Raw genomic sequence first — 12,363 nt, 5'->3', positions numbered from 1 at the left:
ATACAGGACCCAAAACGTTAATCTCTTCACATAGGTGAACTAGGACGTGCGTCATGATGTTGAAGAAGGATGGTGGGAACACCAACTCGAAACTGACAAGACATTGCACCAAATCATTCTCTAACATTGGTATGATTTCTGGATCGATTACCTTCTGAGAGATTGCATTGAGGAATGCACATAGCTTCACAATGGCTAATCGAACGTTTTCCGGTAGAAGCCCCCTCAATGCAACCGGAAGCAGTTGCGTCATAATCACGTGGCAGTCATGAGACTTTAGGTTCTAGAACTTTTTCTCTACCATGTTTATTATTCCCTTTATATTCGACGAGAAGCTAGACGGTACCTTAATACTGAGCAGGCATTCAAAGAAGATTTCCTTCTCTTCTTTGGTAAGAGCGTAGCTTGCATGACCCTGATGTATGCCGTCTTTTCCATGCATACGTTGCTGGTCCTCCCGTGCTTATCTTTTCTCTTCCCATACACGCCCAAGAAGCCAAGAAGGGTCACACAAAGATTCTTCGTCACGTGCATCACGTCGATTGCGGAGCGGACCTCTAGGTCTTTCCAATAGGGCAGGTCCCAAAATATAGATTTCTTCTTCCACATGGGTGCGTGTCCATCAGCGTCATTCGGAACAGGCTGTCCACCAGGACCCTTTCCAAAGACCACCTTCAAATCCTCGACCATATCATGTACATCAGCACCAGTATGGTGGCGAGTGAGGGAGTCCTGGATTAGGGGGTGTCCGGATAGCCGGACTATACCTTCGGCCGGACTCCTGGACTATGAAGATACAAGATTGAAGACTTCGTCCCGTGTCCGGAAGGGACTTTCCTTGGCGTGGAAGGCAAGCTTGGCGATACGGATATATAGATCTCCTACCATTGTAACCGACTCTGTGTAACCCTAGCTCTCTCCGGTGTCTATATAAACCGGAGGGTTTTAGTCCGTAGGGTGAACAACAATCATACCATAGGCTAGCTTCTAGGGTTTAGCCTCTCTGATCTCGTGGTAGATCTACTCTTGTACTACCCATATCATCAATATTAATCAAGCAGGACGTAGGGTTTTACCTCCATCAAGAGGGCCCGAACCTGGGTAAAACATCGTGTCCCCTACCTCCTGTTACCATCCGGCCTAGACGCACAGTTCGGGACCCCCTACCCGAGATCCGCCGGTTTTGACACCGACATTGGTGCTTTCATTGAGAGTTCCTCTATGTCGTCACTTTTAGGCCCGATGGCTTCTCCAATCATCAACAACGATGCAATCCAGGGTGAGACTTTTCTCCCTGAACAGATCTTCGTATTCGGCGGCTTTGCACTGCGGGCCAATTCGCTTGGTCATCTGGAGCAGATCGAAAGCTATGCCCCTGGACATCAGGTCAGATTTGGAAGTTTGAACTACACGACCGACATCCGCGGAGACTTGATCTTCGACGGATTCGAGCCACAGCCGAGCGCGCCACACTGTCACGATGGGTATGATCTAGCTCTGCCGCCGAACAGTGCCCTGGAGGCCGCACCTGTGTATGCTCCGACCCTTAATTCGGAGCCAACTGCGCCAATCGAGGATAGGTGGTTGGACACCGCCTCGGGGGTTGCAATCTCTACAGCGATCGAGCCGAACACCAGCCCTATTCTCTGCGAAGCCCGTGACTCCAAGGAGCCGGACTCCTCTCCAGACTCCGAGCCCTCTACGCCCCTACTGATCGAACCCGATTGGGCGCCGATCATGGAGTTCACCGCCACGGACATCTTTCAGCACTCGCCCTTCGGCAATATTCTGAATTCACTAAAGTCTCTCTCTTTATCAGGAGGGCCCTGGCCGGACTATGGTCAACAAGGTTGGGATGCGGATGATGAAGAAATTCAAAGCCCACCCACCACCCACTTCGTAGCCACTGTCGATTATTTAAACGACGTGCTCGACTTCAACTCCGAAGACATCGACGGTATGGACGACGATGTAGGAGATGAACATGAACCAACGCCTATAAGGCACTGGACAGCCACCTCATCTCATGATGTATACATGGTGGACACACCCAAAGGAAGCGACGACGAGGAACACAGGGATGCAACGAGGGATCGTTCACTCGAAAAGCAATCAAAGTGGCGACGTAAGCGCCGCTCCAAGCCCCGCCTCGATAGAGACAGCAGCCATACAGACCCAGCCATAGAGCAGGATGAGCCGGCAGACGACGAACATGCCTTCGAGAAACTGTCCGAACAGGGCAACTTGGATAAACAAACCGAACACCCCGTCCCCGGCGAAAACAACAGTCCGGACGACCTTACGGCGGATAAGCTCATGGAGCAGAAGAACCTCCACAAAAGGCTCGTCGCCACTGCGCATAGCCTGAAAAAGCAGAAGCGGAAGCTCAAAACTGCGGAAGATGCACTCAGAATCAGATGGAGCAAAGTACGCAACACCGCAGACAAATATGGCGGCAGTCGCCGCACAAAAAGCTATCCAAAGCGAAAGCTACTGCCTGAATTTGACGAGGAGGCCTTAGAGCCTCCGCAGTCAAAAAATAAGAAAGCCATCCGGTCGGATAGACGACCGCATGGCCAGCATGGAGCGGCAAGCGGCGCCGCACACAAGCCGGCACACGATCCACCAAAGGATTCGCATCAAAAAGATGGCCCAGCCAGATCTATCTACGGGCCAAGAAAGCAAGCTCTAGTAAGCAATGCAACACAACAAATATCCGAACATCACGGCACACCCAAATACAGGGGTGCCGCACACCCCCTATGTTTCACCGATGAGGTGCTGGACCATGAATTTCCAGCGGGATTCAAGCCCGTAAACATAGAGGCATACGACGGAACAACATACCCTGGGGTCTGGATCGAGGATTATATTCTCCACATACACATGGCTAGAGGAGATGACCTCCACGCCACAAAATACTTACCCCTCAAGCTTAAAGGGCCAGCCCGGCATTGGCTCAAAAGCCTTCCCGAAAACACCATTGGAAGTTGGGAAGAGCTTGAGGATGCTTTCCGGGCAAATTTTCAAGGGACCTATGTCCGCCCTCTGGATGCAGACGATCTCAGTCACATAACTCAACAGCCCAGAGAGTCTGCCCGGAAATTCTGGAACAGATTTCTTACTAAAAAGAATCAGATAGTCGACTGTCCGGACGCCGAAGCCCTAGCAGCTTTTAAGCATAACGTTCGTGACGAATGGCTCGCCAGACACCTCGGCCAAGAAAAGCCAAGAACAATGGCCGCATTAACAAGCCTCATGACCCGCTTTTGCGTAGGAGAGGACAGCTGGTTAGCAAGATGTAGCACCAGCAACCCAAGTACATCCGAAGTTAGGGATGGAAACAGAAAACCCCGACGCAGCAAGGACCAGTGCTGGAATAAGGGAAACAACCCAAAGAGCACGGCGGTCAATGCCGGATTCAAAAGCTTGCGGCAGAATCAGAGAAAGCCGCCCCTCAAGGATAACAGGGACAAGCTATCCAACTTAAACAAAATCTTGGACAAGATATGTCAAATACATAGTACTCCCGGGAAGCCTGCGAACCATACCCACAAAGATTGTTGGGTTTTCAAGCTAGCAGGCAAACTCAACGCCGAACACAAGGGGCTCGACACACCAAGTGAGGACGACGATGAACCCCACAAGCAGAGCACCAGGAAACAAAAGGATTTCCCACAAGAAGTCAAAACAGTAAACTTGCTTCACGTGACGAACAGAACGGCGCCACCAGAGATACGCGCCATACGGCCTATCCCAAAGGAGTCTCGCCAATGGTTGTTAAAACCGATCACCTTCGACCATCAGGATTACTCTAGAAGTATCCGGAACGCAGGCTGGACTGCCTTGGTATTAGATCCAATAATTGGCGGACTCCACTTTATAAATGTCCTGATGGACGGCGGCAGTGGTCTAAACCTGTTATACCAGGACACAATCCGCAACATGGGGATAGACCCAACAAAAATTTGCCATAGCAAAACCTCCTTTCAAGGGGTAACGCCAGGCCCCGATGCCTGTTGCATGGGTTCTCTCCGGCTAGAAGTTATGTTCGGCTCCCCCGATAACTTCCGTCGCAAACAGCTAACTTTCCACATCGCCCCATTCTCAAGTAGCTATTAAGCACTGCTGGGACGCGAAGCTTTCGCCCGCTTTAATGCAATACCGCATTATGCATCTCTCACGCTTAAGATGCCCGGTCCACGAGGCATCATCTTATTAAAGGGAAAACATTGAGTGTTCCCCCCACGCGGAAGACAATGCGGCTGCCTTGATAACCCCACAATAAAGCGGCTTCGCCAGCCAAGGCACCTAAACAGATCGTCAAGACCACGGACACGGCTAGACGAGTCCGGCACAAACATACAATTGATAAAGGCTTAATAGCCGTATGCCCCTATACTAGGGGCTCCGCGCATATAAAACAAGGGACAATAAAGCTCAGTTTTACCCATTTCGATTTATACTTTGTTTATTTAGTATAACTTATGTCCGGCACGATCTTTCTTCAACTAAGTTCCTCTCTTTTTACAGATGAACACTGTGCTACGCCCGTCCAGGATACGACACAACGGAGACACAGGCGCAGACGTGCAACAGGGACCCGTTCCAAGGATTCTTTTCAGATTAAGACCCTGCGTAAACCTTTTTTACTATCTCTTGTTGATACACATCCCCTGGTTTCTTGGTATAACCAAGGAGGAGGCTGGCATTTTGGCATGTGGCCACGTCAGAGTTTTGCGCGTACCTGGACACTAGGGGCTTATTACTAAGGGTGTTATCCCGCCCACCCTCATAAAGACCGAATACCTTAGGGAGTGTTCGGCGTCACGAGTTTGGCCTTATATTCATCAGCTCTGAATCATGTCTTTGGTCAAATGTTGGGTTTGCCCGGCTCCTGTGTTTTGCTGCCTTACGTTCCGCTCTATCGGCTAAGGCGGCACCAGGAGAACTACTGCAATTGTGCCCCGGTTCGGCCAGGCGAGCACCTCAGTAGAGAAAGCCGAAAACTGACTGTCATGATATAGCGTGAGACTGGTCAACCACTCGATGACTTACCAGAATCTTTAGGATTCCTCCGCATTAACGAAGGGCCATTTCCCGGCCAGGCACATACGCGCTCCGAGTTCGGGCGAGCGCAGGCGCCACCAGGGGCTATATAAGTAGCCTCACTGTCAAACTCCTATGGATAAGTGAAAGTGATAAAGCATCATAGTCTGATTGCCTAGTTCGCTGTGCTATCACCTCCTTTGTAGGACCAAGACATTGGATCAAGTGTGAAAATGCGCCTTCTGCGAACACCCCCGCATTATGTGCGTGGGGGCTGAAGCCGACGACTGCCATCTTTCAGATTATATATACATATATGTTAAACGGCCGCACAGGAGGTATCATAATACTTGCAGGCACAAGTATAAAAAGCTTCTACAATTTATCAAAATATTGTTTTACAATAATATATGCTATTCGAATATAGTATCCTTCGAGCACTGCGTCTCTATTAAACGAGCGCCTTGCAGAACTTCCTGAAAATAGTGCTTGGCTTCCATCCGAGTCTGGGGATACAACAACGGTGGCTTCAATTTCCGCCCAGTATGTCTTGACATGGGCAAGAGCCATCCGCGCACCCTCTATGCACGCTGACCTCTTCATCGCATTGATATGCGGCACCGCACCAAGGAACTTCTGCACCAAGTTGAAATAACTTTTCGGCTCTGGCCTCCCTGGCCACAGATGACTCATGACATACTTCATGGCGAGTCCGGACAACCTATTTAGTTCGGCCCATTCGGCCAAACGATCAACTAATGACAGTGGACGCTCTAGTTTGTGGAACTGGGACCAGAAGAGCTTTTCCACTTCGCAATCTTCTTGATCTCGGAAGTGTTCGGCTGCATCTGCGGCACTCGCTGCTAAATCCAGATAGGTGTCCGCCGTACTCCACATCTGGTCTAACAGAGCATGTTTAGGATCACAAAACTTCCTCCGCAGCATAAAGGGCTTTCCAGCCGTGATCTCTCCGGCCTGACGCAACTCCTCCTTCATAGCTCTCATCACAGAGCGAACATCCTTGGCATCGGCAACGGACTTCTTCAGGTCCGTCTGTTCCGCCCAATCTTCTTTTTCAAGAAGCTTGCAACGGTCAACAACGTTCTTCAGCTTCACAGCCATCTCGGCCATTTCCTTCTTGCTTCGGCAGTGAGCAGCCTGTTCGGCTTTCAGCTCTTCAATTGCCTTTCCGGCAGCCGCATCACTTTTCCTGGCTTGCTCCTTGGCTCGGGCAAGTTCCGCCCGAAGATTCTCCATGGCAGCATCACCATCTGCATCAAGCACACACATAGTAAGATACTGGCATAAAGCTCCTCTTACCAGGTGCCGCCGAAGGAATTACATACCTTGTGCCTCGTCAAGCCGCTTGTTGACAAGCGCGATGTCGGCATCTGCCACGTCAAGTTGCCGCTTTAGCTCAGCAAATCCATCAGTCCGGCTGGCCACCGGACACTTCGCCACCTACGTATGAAGGCGGCATATTAGACCTGGGATTATGATCCTCTGCGCGCCGTCACTTTTGACAACACACAGAGTCTCAGGGGCTACTATCTACACAAGGCGCGTCTTATTTATGCGCAACTGTCCAAAAAGGGTACATTATTTCGCATACCTCAAAACCTATCAGTAATCGCCTGACGGCCTCGTGCAATCCGCTCTCCGCGGATGAAATCCTATTAATCACCGTACCCATCAATGCACGGTGCTCCTCTGAGATAGATGCTCGCCCTAGCAGATCCTTCAGCTCCTCCGACCATGCACCAGACGGTGCCGGACTCGTCTGATGGCCCTTCTCGAAGGCCGGACGTGGAGGGCTTTGGGGGGCCATATGACTACCTTCCGGCCCTGCCGGATTCGGAGAAACCCTCTGCGACGATACCTCAGGGTCGCCCGCCTCGCAAGGCGGTACGGCAGGGGAGGCGTTCCGCTCTCCATCATTTCCGGAAGAAGATCCCCCGAAGACGAGCTCTGCTGAGAAGGGCTAAGGTCCGAACTACAAGGTAAATTTTCGATTACTTTTCTCAAATATAAAGCAAGGATTTCTCTCATCTCTTAAAAAGAAAAACTCCTCTCTACTTACGGCTCGGTGGAGGGCTGATCCCCTTGAGGGCATAATTCGGCCAAAGCATCCCCCAGCACAGGACCCTCTAGCGAAGATTTCTTCCCCCGCTTTGAGGCCATGGTCTCCAGGTCTTCAGAGGCGTTCCTCTTCTTCCCCTAAGGAGAGGAATTTTCAATTCCTCCCTTCCAAACAGCCTCCTTCGAGGAGGCCGCAGCTTCCTTGTCCCCTCCCTCGCTTTCCTCCGAAGGCACAACCTCCAACACCTGATTAGCTTTGCTTTCGCTATCCACTCCTGTTTAAAGGACAACTCTTTTAAGGGAAATTTTATGATAAATATGCGGATTGCGAGTCCGGGCATGGGGCTACTTACTTGAGTATCCAGGCGGTTGTAGCTCAGACCTGCATCCTCGATCATGTCCGGACACATTGCTTGTGATCCGAACAACAATTTGTACATCTCCACGAGCGTCGTGCCCATAAAATGTTGGAGAGCTCGTGGTCCCTCCAGATTGAACTCCCACAGGCGGAGGGGGCGACGTTTGCAGGGCAGAACTCGGCGAATCAGCATAACCTGTGTCACCGCGACCAGACTGATATCTCTTTCTAGGAGATCTTGAATGCGGCCCTGCAACAAGGGCACGTCCTTGGACGGCCCCCAGTCCAGTCCTTTATTAACCCATGACGCTAGCTGTGGTGGGGGACCCGGGTGAAAGGCAGGTGGCGCCACCCACTTGGGGGCCCTGGGAGCGGTAATATAAAACCACTCTCGTTGCCATAAGCTGGACTCCTCTTGAAAAGAGCCCTCGGGCCATGGAGCACCAACATTCTTGCTTATAAAAGCACCTCCACACTCCGCGTGCCGTCCCTCGATCATCTTCGGCTCTACTTTGAAGATCTTGAGGCATAGTCCAAAGTGAGGAGTGATACGGAGGAAGGCTTCACACACGATGATGAATGAGGAAATATGGAGGATGGACTCCGGGGCTAAGTTGTGAAATTCCAGCCCATAATAATACATGAGCCCCCTCACGAAGGGATCCGTCGGGAAGCCTAGCCCCCGAAGGAAGTGAGACATGAACACCACACTCTCACCAGGCTTGGGAGTGGGAATGACCTGCCCTTGAGCAGGCAGCCTATGCCAGATTTCGCCGGTCAAGAACCTGGGGTCTCTCAAGTTCAGCACGTCCTCCTCCGTGACGGAGGAGGGCATCCATCGGCCTCGAAGGTCGGAACCGGACATTGTCGAAGGTCCGAAGCGCCTGAAATCTGGAGCCTTGAGTGTTGGAACTCGAGGCGAAGGGCGAACTCGTTTGAGATTGAAAGAAAGGAGTAAGGCCTTGGTCTCTTTATAAGAGGTTGAATACCAAGGGCCCTCCCCGTGACCGTTTGGGACTCGCCTTTGATCGAGAAAACATACCAACGGGTACGACTGGGTTACCCACGCCCGTATTGATGAGAATCTCGGAATAAGGGGACACGATCTCTGCTTTAACAAGATGTGCCAAGGAAACCGCCTCGCTAAACGCATTGAGGTGGGACAGTAAAATGATTCGAATAAAGACTTGGCCATAGTGTGATGTCACGCTACGGAATACGTCAGCAGATTAGATTTGTGTAAATATTATTCTCTCTATGGCAATATGTGGAAACTTATTTTGCAGAGCCGGACACTACCTTTGTGTTCAAAACCTTCTATGAAGTACTTGGAGGAGGAACCTGCCTTGCAATGCCGAAGACAATCTGCGCGCCAGACTCGTCGTCATTGAAGCCTGGTTCAGGGGCTACTGAGGGAGTCCTGGATTAGGGGGTGTCCGGATAGCCGGACTATACCTTCGGCCAGACTCCTGGACTATGAAGATACAAGATTGAAGACTTCGTCCCGTGTCCGGAAGGGACTTTCCTTGGCGTGGAAGGCAAGCTTGGCGATATGGATATGTAGATCTCCTACCATTGTAACCGACTCTGTGTAACCCTAGATCTCTCCGGTGTCTATATAAACCGGAGGGTTTTAGTCCGTAGGACAAACAACAATCATACCATAGGCTAGCTTCTAGGGTTTAGCCTCTCTGATCTCGTGGTAGATCTACTCTTGTACTACCCATATCATCAATATTAATCAAGCAGGACGTAGGGTTTTACCTCCATCAAGAGGGCCCGAACCTGGGTAAAACATTGTGTCCCCTGCCTCCTGTTACCATCCGGCCTAGACGCACAGTTCGGGACCCCCTACCCGAGATCCGCCGGTTTTGACACCGACAGCGAGGCTTCGTCCGGTGATCCGCCTCACCTTTGAAATGCTTGCCTTTCTTTCTTACGAGATGCCTGCTCAGAAGAAATCGACGATGTCCCAGGTACACATTCTTCTTACAATTAGCCAAATATATACTATCGGTATCGTCCAAACAGTGCGTGCATGCGCGGTATCCCTTGTTTGTCTGTCCTGAAAGGTTACTGAGAGCAGGCCAATCATTGATGGTCACGAACAACAATGCCTTTAGGTCAAATACTTCCCCCATGTGCTCATCCCACGCACGTTCACCTGTTCCATTCCACAGTTGTAAGAGTTCTTCAACTAATGGCCTTAGGTACACATCAATGTTGTTGCCGGGTTGCTTAGGGCCTTGGATGAGCACTGGCATCATAATGAACTTCCGCTTCATGCACAACCAAGGAGGAAGGTTATACAAACATAGAGTCATAGGCCAGGTGCTATGGTTGCTGCTCTGCTCCCCAAAAGGATTAATGTCATCTGCGCTTAGACCAAACCATACGTTCCTTGTGTCATCTGCAAACTCCTTCCTGTACTTTCTTTCAATTTTTCTCCACTGCGACCCGTCAGCGGGTACTCTCAACTTTCCGTCTTTCTTACGGTCTTCTCTGTGCCATCGCATCGCCTTGGCATGCTCTTTGTTTTGGAACAAACGTTTCAACCGTGGTATTATAGGAGCATACCACATCACCTTGGCAGGAATCTTCTTCCTGGGGCGCTCTCCCTCGACATCACCAGGGTCATCGCGGCTGATCTTATAGCGCAATGCACCACATACTGGGCAAGCGTTCAAATCCTCGTACTCACCGCGGTAGAGGATGCAATCATTAGGGCATGCATGTATCTTCTGCACCTCTAACCCTAGAGGGCAGACAACCTTCTTTGCTTCGTATGTACTCTCGGGCAATTCGTTATCCTTTGGAAGCATATTCTTTATCATTACCAACAACTTTCCAAATCCCTTGTCAGATACACCATTCTCTGCCTTCCATTGTAGCAATTCCAGTGTGGTGCCCAGCTTTTTCTTGTCACCTATGCAATTCGGGTACAACAATTTTTTGTGATCCTCTAACATGCGCTACAACTTCTTCTTCTCCAAATCACTTGCGCAGTTTCTCTTTGCATCGGCAATGGCCCGACCTAGATCATCAATGGGCTCATCTGATGCCTCTTCTTCAGCTTCTTCCCGCATTGCCGGCTCAGCTTCTTCCCGCATTACCGGCTCAGCTTCTTCCCTCATTGCTGTATCATCGTATTCAGGGAACCCATGGCCAGGATAGCTGTCATCATCCTCTTCTTCTTCATTGTCTTCCATCATAACCCCTCTTTCTCCATGCTTGGTCCAAACATTATAGTGGGGCATGAAACCGGACTCAAACATGTGGACGTGAATGGTTCTTGACATAGAGTAATTGTGACCATTCTTACAGCCAGCACATGGACAAGGCATAAAACCATCCGCCCACTTGTTTGCCTCAGCCGCACGCAGAAAAGTACGCACGCCATTAATGAACACGAGACAACATCGGTCATCGTACATCCATTGCCGGCTCATCTTCAATACACAGCACCGAAAACACCAAATTAATACAATACATAAAGTTCATACATAAAGATCTGTCGGTGTACTAGAATAGGGGTACCCTAGTACCCCGAACTTGTGCACGGGCAGTTGCAGCACCCCGCGGCAAGGCTTGCCGGGCGAACGCCAAGATCTTCCGTGGTTCCCTTGGAGCCATTCAAGAACAAAGTATTTAAGCTCAGGAGACAAGGCCCCGGCAAGAGGAGCTTGCCGAGAAGGCCAACCGAGGCACTCCAAGGAACTTGCCGCGACGCGCCACGCGCTCCGGCAAGGCAACAAGGCAACAAGGCCCCGACAAGAGGAGCTTGCCGGGAAGACCAACCAAGGTACCTCGAGGCCCGGTGAGCGACAAGCCTCCGGACCCGACAAGATAACAGCAGCGGCAAGGCGCTTGCCGCGGCAGGCGGCCACTCTGTGCCCACGCTCCAGCGCATCCTCCAACGTGTCGCTCTGGGGGCCTCTCCAGGCGCACGTGGCGGGAGGCTGTGCAGCCAGCGGTGCGCAGTGGCATGCGAAGCTGACAAGATCGCCGTCGTGGCGAACGGTGGCGCCCCTAACGATCCTTTTCTGCACTGTTTGGGCGACTCAGACGGGCATTTAATGCCCTTGTCCCCTGCCGTCAGGGTTAGGTAGGGTGCACTATACAAGTAACTGTACCAACCACCTCACTTTTTACATTTGTACCCTTCTCTGCGTTGCCACCTGTCGGTGACCCCTTTAGCGTATAAAAGGAGGCCCATGCGCAACGTAGAGGGGGTTCGGTTGGATCCATTCGTAACCCAGAAAACACTTAGCTCTCGCGAGTAAGAACATAATAGAACCAGACAAGCAGCAGTAGGAGTGTTATCTCTCCGGAGAGCTCCGAAGCTGGGTAAACTACTCGTGTGCTTCGCCTCGATCTGCTCTTCGTGCGGTCTCCGCCCCCCGCCGAACCGAAAGGGGCCCAGTCCGCCGGCCCCATAGGTGTTCGTGGATCAGTTTCCCCGACATCTTTGGCGCGCCAGGTAGGGAGCATCGAGATTGTGTGAACCTGATCCGGCGTTCACACGAGCTAGATCTTCATTCCCTTCATCAACATGCCACCGAAGAAGAAGACTTCGGCGGCAGCCGCTCCGTCCACGTCACTTCCGCCACCGTTGGAGCAAACGGGTGGTGGAATGGACGCCGGCGGAAGAATGGACGTCGACGAGGAAGCTCATGATGCCGCCAGGTCCAAGAACAAGGCTGCACAAACCTCGGCGACGTCGACGAGGAAGCTCATGATGCCGCCAGGTCCAAGAACAAGGCTGCACAAACCTCGGTGACTGTACATGTTCCACGCCACTCTCAGGAGGCGCAAGACCAATAGCGTCATGGCTCTTGCAGTGCCATACGCATGATAGGCCAAGACCAAGCTGGTGG

The 12,363-nt window shown here is 51.4% G+C and overlaps 1 pseudogene; it reads right to left on the bottom strand.

Moving 5' to 3' along the window:
• Positions 1–424: 424 nt before the first annotated feature.
• Positions 425–10,935, bottom strand: LOC119282445 (annotated as a pseudogene).
• Positions 10,936–12,363: the final 1,428 nt, after the last annotated feature.

The sequence above is a fragment of the Triticum dicoccoides genome, chromosome 1A, assembly GCF_002162155.2.
Source record: "Triticum dicoccoides isolate Atlit2015 ecotype Zavitan chromosome 1A, WEW_v2.0, whole genome shotgun sequence".
Taxonomy (NCBI): domain Eukaryota; kingdom Viridiplantae; phylum Streptophyta; class Magnoliopsida; order Poales; family Poaceae; genus Triticum; species Triticum dicoccoides.
This window is presented reverse-complemented; position numbering and strand designations above follow the sequence as displayed.